The following is a 20,097-nucleotide window of genomic DNA, read 5'->3' as shown; positions in this document are numbered from 1 at the left end:
GAAAATAAATGCACTCAGGTGAGAAAATCTCAATGACAGTGTAATGGAAAAAGCAGAGACTTGCCTGAAAGAACAGATTGCTGCTAGCAATTCCCAAACTCACTAATAGTTATTGGAGAAGCACAGGAATAAAAAAAAAAAAATCTGAATTTTTTATCCAGGTTTAAAGTGGAGAATGAATTCAGAATTCTTTTCTGGATCAATGATGTTATGGTTCCTTTGTTTCTGCTTATGAAGGAAATACATAAAGAGCAACTGCCAAGTGACTTTTCTAGTGGATGTCCCAAAGACTTCTCAGAAAGAAAAGTCTGAAACAGAACTCTTTATTTCCTTTTTTTTTTTTCAGTGCAAGTTCACTGTTTATTACAGATAGCTTATAGAGAACATAGAAAGTTCACTTCAAGTTTTCAATCTACATAATATCCAAGATTACTACCTAAATGTATATTTGGAGATGCAGGCTTGCTGCACAGAGAGCTCAAAAAGTGTTATAAATCATAAGCTTCAATTGTGAAAATGAAGATTTTCTGACGTATGACTTATTTCACTCCTAGCCCCTGACCCAGTACATGATGCTTCTCTCTATAGCTTTTTTTTTTTAAAGCTTTCATTTCCCTTTTAAATACATTCCTTCTACTGTACCCCCACTCCTAAATTGCTCTACTTTCATCTAGTTGCTCAGGAAAAATCTTAGGACTTCTCTCTTTTCTTCATTCTTGTTTCTACTTAAAAAATAAATCTTGAATGTGACCACTTCTCATTATCAAAACTCTAGCCCAAGCCACACCACCTTTCACCTTAAACATTGTAGCATCCTCCTAAGAAGCCTGCCCATTTCTACTATGGATCTCCTTAGTTCTGCTCTTCACAAAGCAGGCAGAATTATATACATTTGAAAATTGCTTTTAGTAAACACTGAGCAGATAAAGAATAACTAATATGTGTAAATCATAGAGAATCATTCTATGATGATCACCTATGTACCTACTACTCAGGTTAAGAAAAAGAGCAGTATCTCTGTAGTTTCTTCTCTGATCTCACACTTTTTCTTCCTAATTCTGAGGCAATGTACTACCATGATTTTTTTGAGTTTGTCATTTCCTCCCTCTCATTTATTCATAGCTTCACTACATATTTCTATCCCTAAACAATATTTAGTTTATATGTTTCTCCACTGTCTACACACAGTGTTCCTGTGGCAGTGTTCTTGTCTCTTCACAGAAGGAATTCAGAAACAAGATGGAAATTGAGAAAGAAAAGAAGGATTTATTTAAGTGAGAAATATGTCCCTAGAGGAGAGGCTGGCATGTAGGGTAGCAGCTGCCCTGCATTTCTTTGACAAGCCAGTTATGAGAGGCATACAAATGAATGGGCGGAATACTCATTGAGAAGGACGGTCTTGGGGGTCCCATTTCCTGATTTTCATTACAGCTCCACCTTCCAGAAGGGAAGAGGGATTTTTGTCCTTATTTAGCCTAGATCAAAAGTGTCGTGGCCTTGGTCCATGATGGGAACTTCTTATCTGCAAGGAAAGCTAATTTTTTTTATAACGAGGACAAATTGAGCAACAGGTTATATTTCGATGCTGGAGATTTCTGCCTTTTCTCACCTTTCTTTGTCTGCCTCCAGGGCACTTATCAACCCCAAATGTGTGGTTTCTTGTCAGTCTGGAGATTCCTGGTTTTCTTTGTCTGCCCATGGACTGTTTACAAAATGCATGGTTTCCTGCTGCCTGGCCCATGGCCTCCCTTTTCTCTGCTCAGACCTATCTGCCTGCTGTAACAATAGACTCACAATATTCATTCTTCTACAACTTGCATTTTTTACTCACCTGAGATTTACCCATGTTTTTGTGTATAAATCATTCATTTTGCTGCAGCAACATATTTATGTTGTGAATATAATACAATATATTTATTAATCCTGTTGTTGGATATTTGAGTTCTCAACATTTTTTTTTCTATTTTAAATATAGCCCTGCTTTGCAGATTCTTCCATGTATGAATACGATTTTTAACTGTGCCATGAATCTTTTTGGAAGTCTGGTGAAGCCTACTGGACTCTTTCTGAGAAAAGATTTTCATTTTTTTAAATTTTTTTAATTAAAGTTTTATTTTTCAAAATGTACAGTGTACAGTTGATGGGACCTGTTTATGCATCTTCTCCAGCAGCTGGGGCATCTCCACCCTTGGTATTTCAGGTGTAAACTACTTGAGCTCTGTGCTTTGAAACCAGTTTAATAAGTCCTTTGCTCAAGAGCTCCTGAAGGGCTGCCCTGGCCAGAGAACCACGAATCTTCAGTCTCAGAGACAACAGCTGGAGTAATAAGCTTATAGTTGGGAACTTCTTTACAGAGTTTGTCATATGTCGCTTTGTCAAACAAGACTAAATTATTGAGCTTGTCCCGAATTTTGCCTTTGGACCACTTCTTTTTGGCCTTGCCCCCAGATTTGTTCACTGGGTCTTTGTCTTTCTTGGCCAACTTTCCGGCATCTTTCTTCTTCTTGTCGTCCTTGGGCGGCAAAGCAAAGCCGGGAGAGCAGCTACCAGAGGAGTGCCTACTTGCTAAGATGTCAGACAGAAAAGAGAAAAGATTTTTAAATGCACAAAATAAAATTATAGGATTGCAAAAGAAATCAATCATATTGAAATGCAGCTATATATATGTTAATACATTTGTCATATAGAAGTTGACCCTTGAACAGCAGCAGATTTGAACTGCAGGGGCCAACTTATATGCAGATATTTTTTAATAGTATATATTGCAATACTACATGGTCTGTGATGGGTTGAATCTCTGCAGATATGGGGGGCCACCTATAAGTTAAATGCTGACTAATACGCAGCGTTTTTCAAGGGTCAACTGTAGTATTGTGTATCTTCATCAATGTATTAAATAATAAGATCTAGGGGCAAGTCTAATTACATTCCTAATTTTGAAGTAATGTTGAGTATAAAAGATACTTCTCCTTTTACCCAGTTAACTGCAATAACTGTAATGCGATTTAAAAAAGAAAATACTTTTCTAAGCTTCCATCATGTGAACAAGAGCAAGCTAGTCTGCTGAAGAATGAGAGATTTCATTGAGCAGAGACAAAGAGTCCCAGCTGAGACCATCACTCTGTTTCTTTTTCTTTAAGGGTTACACTACAAATATTAACATGTACAAATAACTCATCAAATTCTAGGTTTAACTGATGTTTTTATCCTCCTCTGAAAAAAACAAAAAAACATTAGAATACTTTGCTGCCAGTTATACTTTTACCTGACATATATGCTTTTGTTATAATATTCTATAATTTTATTGTTAGGGTTGCGTTGTTTTTGGATCCTTGATCCTGGCTGCCTCAGCAAAGAATTGAAATGGCAGGTGCGTCACAGCAAGTTTACTAAAGTGAAAATACATACTTAGAGAAAGAGCGGGCTTCCCTGGGAGTACTGGGAGTATGGACTGGCCCCGATTTACGATTGGGTTTTTCTTATATCCCCATGCTGCGGGCCTGGGTGGGGACCTGATTTTTCCCACCCTGGGCCACTGCATGTGCATAAGGGTTGAGTGTTGATTGGTCTCTGTACGAGGCATATTTGATCTTCTAATTGGTCTAGGGCAGGATACCTCATTTGTATTGGGAACAGTTATATAAAGGTGGGGTGAGGAATTGGCCCACATACCTTTCCTAGTAGGGAGTAGGAAGGAATAGGCCAGGTTGTTCAAGGTGGGAGAAGGGACATTACAATAAGATGGGTGGGGGAATTGTAAGGGTCTGGTAATTCTTGTCTTGGCCAGAAGCTTTGGGTTTAATCTTCATAAAGGGGACTTGAAGCCTAAGACTATCTTAATTTTTAACTTCTCGAGACATTATTATTATTGTTTATTACAGATTCTATTTTTGCTACTCTGCCATCAAGAAGTGGAGTTTATTTACCCTCCCTTAGGTTATGGGCTAGAGTTAATGACTTGCTTAACCATTAGGTGGTAGAAATAACATTCTATGACTAATGAGCTTAGCTTTGAAAAGGTTTTGAGCTTTTTCTTTTTTTTTTCTTTCTGTTTTTCTTTCTTTTTTTGCCTCTTGACATAATCCTCCACTTGCTGTTCATTCTTAGGGAACTTCCTGTCAGAATCTAGTTGCCATGCTGTGAAAGTTCATGACATACAGAAAACTTTCATTCATTCTCTTAGATGAGCCCAGCCTTTGAATTGGACCAGTTGTGACAATAGATAGATGAATGAATAATACTCCAGATGATTTCAGTCACCAATTTTCCAAGTTACCTTAGCCATTCAAGTCTTTCAGTTTGAGTTTCTAGCTATCTCAGAAGAGAGCTAAGCCATTCCTACTTTGTTCCACAGAATCCATGACCATAATAAGGTGCTACCTACTTTTTGTCACCATGTTAAGGGTGATTTTTATGCACAATTTATAAACTATAATGTGTTTTTATTCAATAATTTCTCTGCCCTTCTACCACTTTACTTCTCTCATCTGTCATCCTTTTATTGAATTATATTTGGCAGAATTACCTTTAGTTAGGTTCAGTCAGTAGCAAATGTTCTCAGTTTTGATTTTCTTAAAATGTCTTTATTTCACCTTTATCAAAATATGTTTTTACCTATTTTAGAATCATAACTTACCATGTGTTTTCTTTTAGCACACTGGGTTTACTACTCCACTGTAATCTGCCTTCCTTTCTACTCTTGAGAAGTAAAAATTACATCTTTCTCCATATCACTTATTTCCTACTGACTTTTTGTGCTCCAAATCTGGATAATCTCTTGGGATACATCTTCCAATTTACCAATTTTCTCCTTAGCTGAGTCAAGTCTTATATTTGTCCTATGAGTCATTATATTATTATATTTCCTTATAGAGATTGCATTTTTATTTTTTCCAACCTGCTTAACTAATTTTTGTAGTCTTTTACTTAATATTAACATTTTCAAGGCTTTAAAAAATTCTTTAAATATGTCAAATATACAATACGTATTTTTGAACCTGAGAATTTTAATATCTGAATACATTGCAGGCCTGATTTACTGTCCGTTGTTTCTACTGACTCTTGGTCATAGTGTCTTGTTCTCATTTTTAAAATTTTTGTATTTTATTTTGTATGTTTTCTGGTATTAATGATTTTTCCTTAGAAGTGTATCCATTGTCACTTATTAGGGCAAGAGTGAGCATGGAGTCCTCCAGTTAATTTTTATGAATGCTTCTGGGCTTTTGTGAGCATTACCAGTTGCAGTGAACTTTAAATTCTGGAACTTTAATTCTAGAAATAAATTGTTTTTGGACTAGCCAGGTAATGCAAATTCTAGATAAAAACACACATATGGCCAACTGATGGTTCTAAATTTTCAGAGAAGTTATTTTTTTCCTTAGTCACACAATGTACTTCTCTTAGAAGATCACTTCAGTGATCTCTTAGAAAATCACTGAAGATCACTGGCTGCACCTACAAGTTTATTTTTTCAGTCTTGACTCTCTCTCTAGATTATTTTTACTAATCTTATCAAATTGACTGACTCTTTAATATGCTATCTTTGACCTTTTAAGCCTCTTTACTGAAATTTTATTTCAGTTATTGTATTTTTAGGTTTCACATTTTCCATTTGATTCTTTTTAATGTTTCTATTATTGGTTAAGAATTCCTGTATTTCAAACATTATGAGCATATTTTTATTTACTTGAATACAATTATAATAGCTATTTTAAAATCTATGATAATTAAAACTTTTTGTCTTGGTGTTAGTATTTTTTGATTACCTTTTCTTTAGAATAAGGGTCATGATTTCCTGCTTATTCATGTGTCTAGTAATTTTTTGTTGAATCCCGTGTTCTATGGTTGATATATTAGAGACCTTAGATTTTCTGTTCTCTGAACGACTCTGATTTTTTTTAGGTAAATAATTAATTTGTCTGAACTCAAATCCTAAACTCAGAAACATTATTTCCATTTTTCTAGTTTTAACTTGTCTGATTGAACTCTGTCCCATGTATACATGGTTCAAAAGTCAGCCAGAGATTTAGGTTGACCTTGTACACAAAATTATAGGTCCCTATCTATGGTTTTCTCCATTATAGGACTTCCTCCCTCATTTTTCCAGCTGCTATGATTATCCCAGACTTTGTTCTGTGTTTATTTATATGAGTATAACTGTCAGGTTTCTATCTGCATTTTGGTCTGACAGTGCTAGAATTCTTTTCAGGCTAAAAGCCATATAAAATGGGATACTCATTACTATTTCCTTCCTCCTGATCAACTCTATTATCTTTGTTCTTTGTTCAACTGTCAAAGTCTTCAAATAATTTTTTAATAAGATTTCTAGAGTATATTTTTAAAAATTTTTTAGGATGATTAGTCTCATGTACAACCTAGAGCTTAAATTTTAATGTGTTTGGCAATTTATTATTTATGAACCTGTCAAACAGCTTTATTCTTGAGGGTTCAAGCTTTATCTGGGGTCTTATATCAATCTCTATAATTTGAATGGGTCCTGAAATTAATGACATTTCTCTTAAACCCTATGAGGCCGTGAAAACTGAAGTTCAAATTCATCATATTTGGAAGATCCCCTTATGTTATCAGTTGATTTCTGGCTTTGCTCATCTCTTTCAGTTTCCTACTTTCCTTGATTTTTGACTTATTTTTTTTTAAGCTGTGTTTTCCATGCTTCCACACTAATACATATAGAAAAAAAATAACCTTTTAAAGTGTGATTTGAGGTGCCAGTCAACTTATCTAGTCCACAAGGCTATTGGAAGAGTATGTGTGAGAAGGGTTTTTTAAAATAGTCAAATCACGTGAACTCATGTGAACTGATCACTGAACTCTTACAATCTTCCAATAATTTCTGATAACACTTAGAATAAAACTATTTTTAATATCTTAAAAGATCTTGTGAGATCTAGTGTTAGCCTTCCTCTCTGATACCATCTTATGATGCTTTCTCTGTTCCAGTCATAGAGAAATTCTTTCAGTTCTTTGAAAATGATACTGTCTCTCTCAAGTCCTTTCAACATGTTATTTTTTGTGCTTGGAGCTCTTTTTCACGCTTCATTCAAGTCGTCTTTTAGTTCTCTGCTTATTTGTAACCTTATCCGGGAATTTTTCTCTGGTCTTTTTGCTGAGTAAGGGACCCTGATTTCTATTATTTTCTCTACCACTTCTTGCATTGCAAGACACATCACCTTATTCAAGTTATGTTTAATCTACCATACTTCATGGAGATAACGATTATGTCTTTCCTTCACCACCATTCCCCAATATCTAATATAATGTCTGATGGAGAGGAGGTGCTCAAAAAATATTTGCTGATTAATTTTTTTTTCTTTTTATGGCTGCACCTACAGCATATGGAAGTTCCCAGGCTAGGGGTTGAATCGGAGCTGTAGCTGCCAGCCCATGCCACAGCCACAGCAATGCTAGATCCAAGCTGCATCTGCAGCCTATGCCAGAGTTTGTAATGCTGGATAATTAACCTACTGAACAAGGCCAAGGATTGAACCTACACCCTTATGGACAACAGTGAGGTTCTTAATATGCTTAGCCACAATGGGAACTCCTGATTAATTATTTTATTTGAATCAGTCACACAAGAATCTTAGAAACTTTAGGGCCCAAAATTTTTTTAACTTTTGGTATAAGAGCTGGACCTTGGACATTGATGAAATTACCAAAATAATATTGGCCTAGAAACCCCAGCAGGCTGGCAGTTGGCAGTTCTCCCCATCCTTTTTTTTTTTTTTTTCTTTTTAGGGCAGCACCTGCAGCATATGGAAGTTCCCAAGCTAGGGGTTGAATCAGAGCTACACCTGCTGGCCTACATCACAGTCACAGCAACACAGGATCCAAGCTGTCTGTGACCTACACCACAGCTCATGGTAACGCCATTTCATTACTGTTAAGCCACAACAGGAACTCCAGTTCTCTCCATTCTTGTTCATTATGCACATTCCCCTGTATCAAGCTTCCCAAAAGTTATTTTATGATGTCACTCACTCAAGAACCTACTTTGTTTCTACCTCTTCTTGTTTAGTCTAAACTCCATATTTTGACATTCAATTCTATTTGTAATCTCTATAATCTTTTTTTTTTTTTTTTGGTCTTTTGTCTTTTCAGGGCTGCACCCGCAGCTTATGGAGGTTCCCAGGCTAGGGATCCAATTGGAGCTACAGCTGCTGGCCTAAGTCAGAGCCACAGCAATGCCAGATCTGAGCCACACCTGTGACCTACACCACAGCTCATGGCAAAGCCAGATTCTTAACCCACTGAGCGAGGCCAGGGATTGAACCCGCAACCTCGTGGTTCCTAATCGGAATGTTTCTGCTGTGCCATGATGGGAACTCCCTCTATCTATAATCTTAAAATTTACCTATCCAAGTCTGTCTGCCACTACTTACCAATACAAACATTCCAAACAGTATCAATTATATTATTCTCTTAATTGTCTTGCTTTTGTACATTATATTCTGTTTTTTAGCTCATGTCATGCCTCATAATAAGGATTCTGAGTATGCTTTTCTGCTTTGATTCTTCCATTCTCAATCCTCTTTGTCTTTCACGGGACCAGCATAAATCCAAGTACAAAGTTAATATGATGTAGTACTTAATAACATTTTCTCTCTAACTTGCAAGATGTGTATAACCCTGTACAAATTAGATTTTTATGCTTCCATTTCCTTATTTTCAAAATTGAGATAATATTAATTTATAACATCTTTGAGATGATCTCATGAGTTTATAAGTACATAGAATAGGGTCTGGTATACAGTAAGACATCAATATTTTAAAACTATATTTATCTCCTCTACAAAACCTTCCAAGTCTGTTCATTTATTCCATCTCTGTATATTTATGGTGAGCTTTTGCCTATAAAGCGATGAATAAGGCACTGCCTCTTCCCTCAAGGAACTCATAGAAGAATTCATTAAACATAACCAGGAGAAAATCAACCGTTAGAAACAAACTCAACAATGGCAGAGGTGATTGAATTAGTAGAAAAGGACTTTAAAGCAGCTATTATAACACAAATGTTTAAATGGGAAAAATAACTTAAAAAAAATACAAGTTATAAAAGGAACCATGTGGAATTTTAGACTGAAAAAATAAAACATTTCAAGTAAAATAAATTACTAGGTGACTTAAGAATAGGTTGCATATTACATAATAAATTAGCAATATCATTAAAACATAGCAATAGAAACTATATAGAAGCACAGAGAGAAAAATACTGAGTAAAGAACAGCAATCTCAATGGCCTGTGGGACAATACTGAGTTACTTAACATACATGTAATTGGAGTAGCAAAAGGGGAGAAATATGGATAGAAAAACAAATATTTTAAAGAATTTATTAAGAGACAAGCACAGGATTCTCTGGACTGTGGAGCAGGGACACCAAGATCAACACAGAGGAAGAGTCAGACAGTGAGTTACTAAGAAAAGGTTTGTTAAAACGAATTGCTTAAAAAAACTACAAATAGTTCTTTGTGATTATAGCTTAGAGTGGGGAAAAAAAAGGAATGGTATGAGATAAACTTGAAGATATTGGAATTTACATGAATTATCATAAATAATCTCATAAACTTGTCATGACAAGATCTTTGACTCATTAGTCTTACTTGTTAGTTGTAGCATTTTTGGAGAAATCTAGTAACCTACTGCTATCAGGTTAAGATGGAAGACATGACCTTGGAACTGATAAAGCATTCATTTTTTTCCTTTCCTCAAATATTAATTAACTTCCTAGTATATGCTATTCCATATAATAGATGAGAGATACAGCAGTAAATAAGGCCTGGTCTCTGCTTTCAAGGAACTCACATTGTCTGGGGTGCACAGATAAGCAAACAGGCAATTATAAATAGAAGCAGCACAGGCAAGTGCAAGATGCTGAGGAAGCACAGAATGTGTACAGAACCCAGTTGTTAAGTGCACTATTATAGAAGTTGGAGAGGGCATAGTTCAGAAACAGCTTTACAGAGGTTTCAACATTCCATAGACCTGATATAAGCCAGGTGAAGAAAGCAGGGAGAATAAGGGAAATCCACACTCTGACAAAAATTTGTGAGCTGGCCCATCTTCATCTCTCTCTTCTCTAGTTAGTGATCTTATTTATTGTCTGAACTACTCATTTTAGGATTGGATCATAATTTTTTAAGCATGATTTTTAATTTTTCTTTATCTTTTATTGAAATATAGTTGATTTACAATGTTGTGTCAATTTCTGCTGTACACCAAAGCGATTCAGAGTTATAAACACTCTTTAAAAAATATTTTTTTCTGTTAGGGTTTATCACAAGACAATGAATAGAGTTCACTGTGCTGTACAGTAGGACCTTGTTGTTTATCCCCTCTGTGTATAATGGCTGACATCTGCTCACCACAACCTCCCACTCCATCCCTCCCCCACCCTTTTCCCCAAGCTGTTCTCCTTGTCCATGAATATGTTTCTATTTCATAAATAGGTTCAATTGTGTCATACTTTAGATACTTAAGTGATACCATATATTTGTCTTTCTCTTGCTTACTTAGTATGAGAGTCTCTAGGTCCATCCATGTTTCTGCAAAAGGCATCATTTCATTCCTTTTATAGCTGAGTAATATTCCATTGTGTATATGTATCACATCTTCTTTATGCATTCATCTGTTGAGGGACACTTAGGTTGTTTCCATGTCTCAGCTATTGTGAGTAGTGCTGCTATGAAGATAGTGGTGCATGTATCTTTTCAAATTATACTTTTGTCTGGGTATATGCCCAGGAGTGGGATTAATGGATCATATGGTAGTTCTACATTTAGTTTTCTGAGGAACCTCCATACTGTTTTCAATAGTGGCTGTACCAACTTACATCCCACCAACAGTGTGGGAGGGGTCCCTTTTCCCCACACACTTTGCAGCATTTGTTGTTTGTTGACTTTTTAACTGGCCATTCTGACTGGTGTGAAGTGATACCTCATTGTAGTTTTGATAGGCACTTCTCTAATAATTAGTGATATTGAGCATTTTTCTGCGTTTCTATTGGCCATGTGTATTTCTTTGGAGAGATATCAATTTAGTTCTCCCACCCCATTTGTCAGTTGGGTTGTTTGATTTTTTTGTTGAGTTGTATGAATTGTTTGTGTATTTTGGAGATTAAGCCCTCCTTGGTCACATCATTTGGAATATATTTTCTTCTATTCTGTAGGTTGTTTTTTCATCTTGTTTATGATTTCCTTTGCTGTACAAAAGCTTGTAAGTTTGATTAGGTCCCATTTATTTTTGTTTTATTTCTACTGCCTTGGGAAGTGAAGAAAAATTATGTCAGGTAATGTTTTTGCCTATATTCTCTTATAGGAGTTTTATGATGTCAGGTCTTATGTTTAAATCTTTAAGACATTTTGAATTTTATTTCTGTGTATGGTGAGAGCATGTGTTCTAATGTCATTGATTTACATGTGGCTGTCCAATTTTCCCAGCACCACTTGTTGAAGAGACTTTTTCCCATTTTATGTTATTGTCTCCTTTGTTGAAGATTAATTGACCGTAGGTGTGTGGGTTTATTTCTGAGCTCTCTATTCTGTTCCATTAATCCATATGTCTGTTTTTGTGCGAATACCATGCTGTTTTGATTACTCAAGCTTTGTAGTATAGTCTGAAGTCTGAGAGGGTTATGCCTCATGCTTTATTCTTTAGGATTGCTTTGGTAATTCTGGGTCTTGTGCAGTTCCATATAAATTTTAGGTATTTGTTCTAGTTCTGTGAAAAATATCGTGGGTAATTTGATAGGGTTCACATTAAATCTACAGATTGCTTTGTGTTATATGTCCATTTTAACAATATTAATTCTTGGGTTTGGATCATAATTTACCTTATATAGCCTTATTTTGTTTAGAATGGCTATGTGAATTTTGTCTTCCTTGTGAATGTATACACATCTTGTAATCAGAGATAATGTCATGAAGTTTTTCCCATTATAGCAAGGGGCATTGAATAGAAAATATATTTACTGCCATTTTTTACTGAATTAATTCATCAGTATTCTCCCTCCTTTATATAGTCAGCTATAGGTTATTTTCTAAAGCAAGTATGTACTTTCCCTTTTCCTTCCCCCTCTCTCCACCCCACATACAACCCCCCAAAGGAAAAAGGTGTTTAAACTTTTCAGTCTTTTCGATTTCTTTAAGCTTTTTTATTTGCACTCTTATAAAACAACTGTATAAAACCTATATTCTTTTCCAAATACAAAAATCTAAACTAAATGAGGTTCTATGTTCCATATTAAGGATTTAATCAATGACAAATACAGACAGAATTTTACTTACTATGTTTTACATATTGTTTGTTTCTATCATTATGTTCCATTGTTATATTCTTAAATACTATAAGTTTTACATTCCATACTTTTTTGGATTTTTTTTATCAAAGAGTAGTTTATGTGCAGTATTGTATGTTATATATGTACAGCACAGTGATTTACAATTTTAAAAGTTTATACTCCATTTATGGTTATTATAAAATATTTGCTGCATTTTCTATATTGTACAATACATCCTTGTAGTTTGTTTATTTTATACATGATGGTTTTGTCTTTTTAGAGCCATACCAGTGGCATATGGAGGTTCCCAGGTTAGGGGTTGAATTGGAGTTGAAGCTGCCAGCCTAAACCACAGCCACAGCAAAGCGGGATCCTCAACCCACTGAACAAGGCCAGGGATTGAACATGTGTCCTCATGGATGCTAGTCAGATTCATTTCCACTGAGCCATGACAGGAACTCCAGTTTGTATCTCTTAATATCATATTTCTAACTTGTCCATGTCCCCCTCTTTCCCCCCACCAGTAACCACTAGTTTGTTCCCTATATCTGTGGGTCTGTTTCTTTTTTGTTATATTCACTACCTTGTTATATATATTTTAGTTTCTACTGCATATTATTGATATCATACATTATTTGTCTTTCTCTGACTTATTTCACTTAGTATAACAGTCCAAGTTAATCCATGTTGTTGCAAATAGCAAAATTTTGTTCTTTTCATGGCAGAGAATTATTCAACTGTGTGTGTGCAAATAATATACACCACGACTTCTTCTTTTATTTTTACTCTTTTCTTTTTAGGGCTACACCTGCAGCATATGGAAGTTCCCAGGCTAGGAGTTTAATCAGAACTACAGCTGCCACCCTATGCCACAGCCACTGCAATGCCAGATCTGAGCCACATCTGCAACCTATGCCCCAGCTTGTGGCAATGCTGGATCCTTAATCCATTGAGTGAGGCCAGGGATTGAACCAGCATCTTCATGGATACTAGTTGGGTTCTTAGCCCACTGAGCCACAATGACAACTTGAATATACCCCACAACTTCTTTATTCAATCATCTACCGATGAACACTTAGGTTGCTTTTATATTTTGGCAATTGTAAATGGTGCTGTTGTGAACATTGGGGTATAGATACCTTTATAAATTAATGTTTTCTTTTTTTTTTCACATATATACACAGGAGTTGATGTGCTCGGTCATATGGTAGCTCTATTTTTAGTTTTTAGAGAAACTTCCATACTATTTTCCATAGTGGCTGCAATAATTTACATTCCCAATGACAGGGTATGAGGGTTCTCTTTTCTCTACATCCTCACCAATAATTGTTATTTGTGTTCTTTTTGATGATAGCCATTCTGACAGATGTGAGTGGTATCTCATTTTGGTTTTAATTTGCATTTCTCTGATTAATGACATTAACCATATTTTCATGTGCCTGTTTGCCATTTGAATGTCCTATTTGGAAAAATTTCTCCTCAAGTCTTCTGTCCATTTTTTAATCAGCTTGTTTATTTTTTTGATATTGAGTTGTATGAACTGTTTATATATTTTGAATATTAACCCCTCATCCATCATATCATTTGCAAATATTTTCTCCTTTTCAGCAGGTTGCCTTTGCAATTTGACAATGGTTTCCTTTTGCTGTGCAAAGGATTTTTAAATTTAACTTGGTCCCCCTTGTTTACTTTTGTTTTTATTTCCATTAGTCTAGGAGATGGATCCAAAAAGATATTGAAGCAATTTATATCCAAGTGTGCTCTACCTATGTTTTCCTCTAGGGACTTTATGGTTTCCAGTCTTACATTTATGTCTTTAATCCATTTTGAATTTAATTTTGTATATGATGTTAGTGAATGTTCTAATTTAATTATTTTACATGTTACTCTCCAGTTTTCCCAGCACCACTTATTGAAGAGGCTGTCTTTTCTCCATTGTATAACCTTGCCTCATTTGTAGTATATTTATTGGCCATACATTTGCAGGCTTATTTCTGGGCTCTCTATTCTGTTCCATTGATCTATATGTCTGTTTTTGCACCAGTACCATACTGTTTTGGTTTCTGTAGGTTTGTAGTATAGTAAGGGAGCATGAGTCCTCCAGTTCTATACTTTTTTTGCAAGATTGTTTTGGCTATTCAGGGTCTTTTGTGTTTCCATACAAATTCTAAAATTATTTGTTCTAATTCTCTAAAAAATACCTTTGCTATTTTGATAGGGATTGTATTGTACCTGCAGATTACCTTAGGTTGTATGGTCATTTTTAACAATATCAGTTCTTCCAGTATAAGAACATGGTATGTCTTTTCATCTATTTGTGTTTCCATCAATTTTATTCATCAGTGTTTGAGAATTTTCCTAGTACAGTTCTTTTACATTCTTAGGTAGGTTTATTTTTAGGTTTTATGTTTGTTTTTTTTTTATGCAGTGGTAAATGGGATTGTTTATTTAATTTCTTTTTCTGATAGTTTCCTCTTAGTATATAGAAATGCAACAGATTTGTTAATTTTGTATCCTGAAACTTTACTGAGTACATTGTTGAGTTCTAGTAGTTTTCACCAGCATCTTTGGATTTTCTACGTATAGTATCATGTTAACTACAAAGAGTAACAGTTTTACTTCTTCCTTCCCAATTTGGAATCCTTTTATTTCTTTTTCTGGTATGATTGCTGTAGCTAGGATTTTTAACATTACATTGAATAAGCGGTGAGAATGGGCATCCTTGTCTTAATCTTAGAGGGAATAAATTCAGATTTTTACTGTTAAATATGATGTTTGCTGTGGGGTTGTCAAATATGGCCTTTATTATGTTGAGGTAGTTTCCTTCTATGCCCACATTTTGGAGAGTTTTTGTCACCAATGGATGTTGAGTTTTATCAAAAGCTTTTTCTGCATCAATTGTGATGACCATATGCTTTTATCCTTCAATTTGTTAATGTGATGTATCACACTGATTGATTTGCAGATATTGAAAAATCCTTGCATCCCTGAGATAAATCTCATTTGATCATGGTGTATGATCCTTTTAATATATTGTTGGATTTGGTTTCCTAGAATATTGTTGAGGATTTTCACATCTATATTCATCAGCAATATTGGCTGATTCTTGGTTGTGGGTTTCCCCCTTTCATCATTTTATATATATCATGTCATTCCCTTCTGGGCTGCTGAGTTTCTGCTGAAAAGTTAGCTGATAGTCTTATGGAGTTGCCTTGTATGTTATCTGTTGCTTTTCCCTTTCTGCTTTTAATATTCTCTTTTTATCTTTAATTTTTGCCATTTTAATTACAATGTGTCTTGGTATGTTCCTCTTTGGGTTAATCCTTTATGGGACCTCTTCCCAGGTTAGGGAAGTTTTCAGCTATCATGTCTTCAGATATGTTCCCTGACTCTTTTCCCCTCTCTTATCCTTCTGGGAACCCTATAATGTGAAATTATTTTGCTCGATGTTGTCATAGAGTTCTCTTAAACTATCCTCATGTCTTTTCATTCTTTACCCTTTTTTATGTTCTGCATCATTGATTTCTACTACTCTCTCTTCCAGCTTGTTGATCTGTTTCTCATTATCATTTGATCTACTGTTTATTCCTTCTAGTGTATTTTTCCTTCTATGAGGACTGCATGGATCCTTCTGTTGTAGCATGCTGACCATATAGGCATTCTGATGTGCTTGGTTGGTCCTCAGTTCTGGTTGGTTGCCAAGCTTTGCTTTGCATGGAGGCTGTAAGCTGCTGGTTGGTGAGACCAGGTCATGAGACAGATGACTGCAGAACCCCAGGGACTCTGGAGCTAGTGTTGGCTTATTTGTGGATAGAGTCAGGGTCCAAAAGACTCTTGGGTTGTTGCCTTCTGACTGATGGGCAAGTCAAGGTCTTGATGCATTAGTGCTACCATACTGGTGGAGAGAACTTGGAGGTTGGTTTCAGGGTCAAGGGTCACAGAGCTGGTGTCAGATTACTGATGGGGTTCCTAACACAGCTGGGTACGAGGTCTGGGGTTTCCTGAAGATTTTGTTGGCCTGCCAGTGTTAGCCATTATCCATAATTATTCACATCATCAGCCTCATGTTCCTCTCAAGGTATTTTCTAATTTTTACTTCCATTTATTTGTGTTCGTGTCCCAGTATTTGTATGACATTATATTTTACTAAACTTGTGTTTAATGAATCAGCTTGAAATGTTATCTTGACTCTACCTTATTTCACTAGTAGATCCAGAGGGCTGGAAGAGAGCTTCAGCTTCTATAGATAGGGAAACAAACTCAGAAAAGTTTACTTTCTCAAAGTCACACAGCTTTTTAATAGTGTGAAAGAGCCTTAAACCAAGAAATGAAGTGCTAAATATTGGTAGCTTGTTTTGGAGGACAGCAAAATTCCCCAAATCTCTGAAATAACATCATAACTACCTACTGTAATGTCTAGCCATAGAGAAAAATATGGAAAAGATTAAGACCCAGTAATATGGAAATGGTTTGCTGCTATATAACAATTCTTTCCTTCCTTTCTATAAATATTAACTTGGTATAGAGGGGAATAAAATGTGCCTGATATTTTTGTTCTTTGTGAAGCCATCTTATTCATTATTCAGCATTTTCTTCCTCTATAGGCATTTTCAAACTGATAGCATAGTGATTTTATCCACTATCATTCCAGGTACTGATGTTAAGCTAACAGGTCTACAATTTTCCTAGATCATACTTTTAGTAAAATTGGGCATTTAACTCTATTTCAGACTTCAGACTTCTGGCTCTTCTGTTCTAAGCAACTTCCTCAAAATAGCAGCAAAGAGCTTTGCAATATCATGCACCATTGCCTTTAGAATCTTTTGTCGCTGATCATTAGGACCTGCTGATTTAAATGCCATCCAGAATTTTCAAGTTATCTGCAGCTACTTTCATTCTCAACTTCCTTTGTTTCAGTGCAGTGTCTCATAGGCAGTTATCTAACTACCTTAGCATAGAGGAAAAAAAAAAGAATAATCCTAAAAACATTTATAATCAGCTGATTAAATTTTAATTTTTTGAAACCTATCATAATTTCATATTTCTTCACTTTCTAAAAAGTCTTTATTTCTATGAGGAGTATTTTTTTAATAACTGTTGAGATGATTGCTCCAAATCCCAAAGAGCAAGGGGTATATATTCTCTTAAATCAGTGGTCTTCAGATAGGGTATTAATTCTGTCCTTGTTCTTTGAATTGACTCATTTAATAGGACAAATGTATGTTTGGGTAACAGAATTTGGTTAAAACAAAAACAAAGTATTGTTTTCCAACTATACAGCAAATCACCTTAGCCAAAGGATACCAATGTTTCCTTAGCAGTTGAGTTGGGGGAATTTCTTGATGCTAAATTAGCAGTAGGTGGGGTTTCCTAGTGTTCTTTGAATCCTGTTATATTTTAAGTGATCAGTTGTAATGATATCTTTTCTAATATTCAAAATGTTCCCATTATGATCATATAGGAAATAAAAGCATTCGGTATTTTAATAATCAGACTATGAAACTTCAAGGCATCCAAACAACACTTATTATCTTCACCACTAGATAATAGAATTTCAATTGTAGTTCCAGCCAGGGAATATTTGGATGAGATAATTAAATGTTGTAAAATTAGTGGTGAAATTGACAGTGAGGAATAAAATGGATTTTTAAGAAATTCTAGCGAAAATATTTAATAAATATCACACTGTAAACTGGTACATAACTCTGCAGGATAACTTAAGGGTTTTTTCCTAACTATGCAAAAGCCTTGGAGATAAAAAGATAAAATTAGAAATTAGAATTTAGTTTGGACTAAATCTTTGCATAGTAATTAGCAATATGGCAATAAAATTTTCTTTGAAAGGAGTTTCCATCATGGCCCAGTGGAAACGAATCTGACTAGCATCCATGAGGACAGAGGTTCAATCCCTGGCCTTGCTCAGTGGGTTAAGGATCCAGTGTTGCTGTGAGCTGTGGTGTAGGTTGCAGACACAGCTCAGATACCAGGTTGCTGTGGTGTAGGCTGGCAGCTGTACCTCTGGTTCAACTCCTAGCCTGGGAACCTCCATATGCCATGGGTGTTGCCCTAAAAGGCAAATATGTTTTTCTTTGAAAGATGGCATATGAAATTGCATGAGGGAAAGCTCTCTGCAAATTCCAGTTGACACTCTGAGCAAACTCTTCCTTTGAGTGGCCAATGGTAAGGAAGAAATGATTTAGCAATTTGAATATGGTATAACTTGACCTTCTAATATGGTGAGTCACAGTCCATGGCTTAATCAGTTCAAGATGCTGTAATAAATAAAGTACCAGAGACTAAGATGGCTTATAAGCAACAGAAATATGTTACTCACAATTCTGGAGACCGGAAAGTCTGAGATCAGGGTGCCAGCATGGACAGATTTTGGTGAGAACCCTCTTCTGGATTGCAAACTGTGGCTTGTTTGTATCCTCACATGGTAAAAATAGAGCTGGCTATCTCTCTGGCATCTACTAATAAAGGTACTGATCTCATTCATGAAGCTCTACTCTCATGAATAAATTATCTCCCCAAAGCTCAAAATACTATCATTTTGAGATTAAGGTTTAAACATAATGAGTTTTCGTGGGACACAATATTGTCCATTGAAATCCACATTTTAGGCTTTAACTTGATAATCACTAAGCATATGGTAATTATTCCTGGTCACTTTGACCAGAAGAATTTACATGATTATCCAGAGGTGAAGTAATTCTTATTTGTCTTCATCTTCATAATGTGATCCTTCTTTTCTTTTTTAAACTAAAATTCAGTCTTATAAGATTCATCTGAGTATGAACTATTAAAATATAAATGAATGGTAATTCCATTAATTTTAGTGTAAGCATCTTTAGGCTTCAATGTATATTTTAATATTTCATTCAAAAACTAAAATGTCATTACATATATAACATTTTAATCTGTATATTTTCCCTATTATTTCTTGATGAAAAACTCTGAACTGTTTCACCTACTCAACTATTAACCAATTGTAAATTTAAAGCTTTATCTTAATTACTATGAACTTTCTGAAAATATAAATCATAAAATTATGAAATTGTATCCCTAGAATTATGAATAATATCCTCTAGATAATCCAATGAAAGGAATTGTCTCACTCATGTTTTTATTACATTTCTATTGGGATATATAGGGTAATGGTCCCAATTATAGCTTCTGAAATAGTGAAGAAGTAAAATTCAGAATATTTCATGGGTAGTCAGAAGAACAACATACAATGGCATTTTACATCATACACACACTGATGTATATTACATATTATATATCATGTATATTATATATATGATACATATATGTAAGTTCTATAAATGTGCAGAGAGCTATAATTAAACTGCTTTGTAAAAGAAGGTAATAACTTGCACATTTGTTATCATCTCACAAAAAATGATTATATCTTAACTTCCACTTAAATTTTCTATGGCTCAAATTTGTGTTGCGTTCCTAAGGAAGTATATTCCAAAAAATGCTGAGAGTTACATAATTAAATAAATTAGAGAAATGCTGCAAATTAGAGTTGCACATAAGCCAGTTTGGGAAAAGCTGTCGTGAGGAAACGATAAACTTGATGTCGTAGTTGAAATAGACTGCTGAGATCATTTAGACCAATACATATATCTTACAGATGAGGAGATAAAGTCCCCTGAGAGATAACATATATCTCTTTAGCACATAGGCACACAGTGTCCACTTAAATATTGTCAGATAAATGAGTGAATAAATGATAGAGTTAGAACCCACAGCTCATGTTGTTCTGTCCATTGAACATTTCAAAGAACTTAC

The 20,097-nt window shown here is 35.0% G+C and overlaps 1 pseudogene; it reads right to left on the bottom strand.

Annotated features, from left to right (window-relative positions):
* Positions 2,094 to 2,659, bottom strand: LOC100624621 (annotated as a pseudogene).

Source organism: Sus scrofa, chromosome X, assembly GCF_000003025.6.
Source record: "Sus scrofa isolate TJ Tabasco breed Duroc chromosome X, Sscrofa11.1, whole genome shotgun sequence".
Lineage (NCBI taxonomy): Eukaryota > Metazoa > Chordata > Mammalia > Artiodactyla > Suidae > Sus > Sus scrofa.
This window is presented reverse-complemented; position numbering and strand designations above follow the sequence as displayed.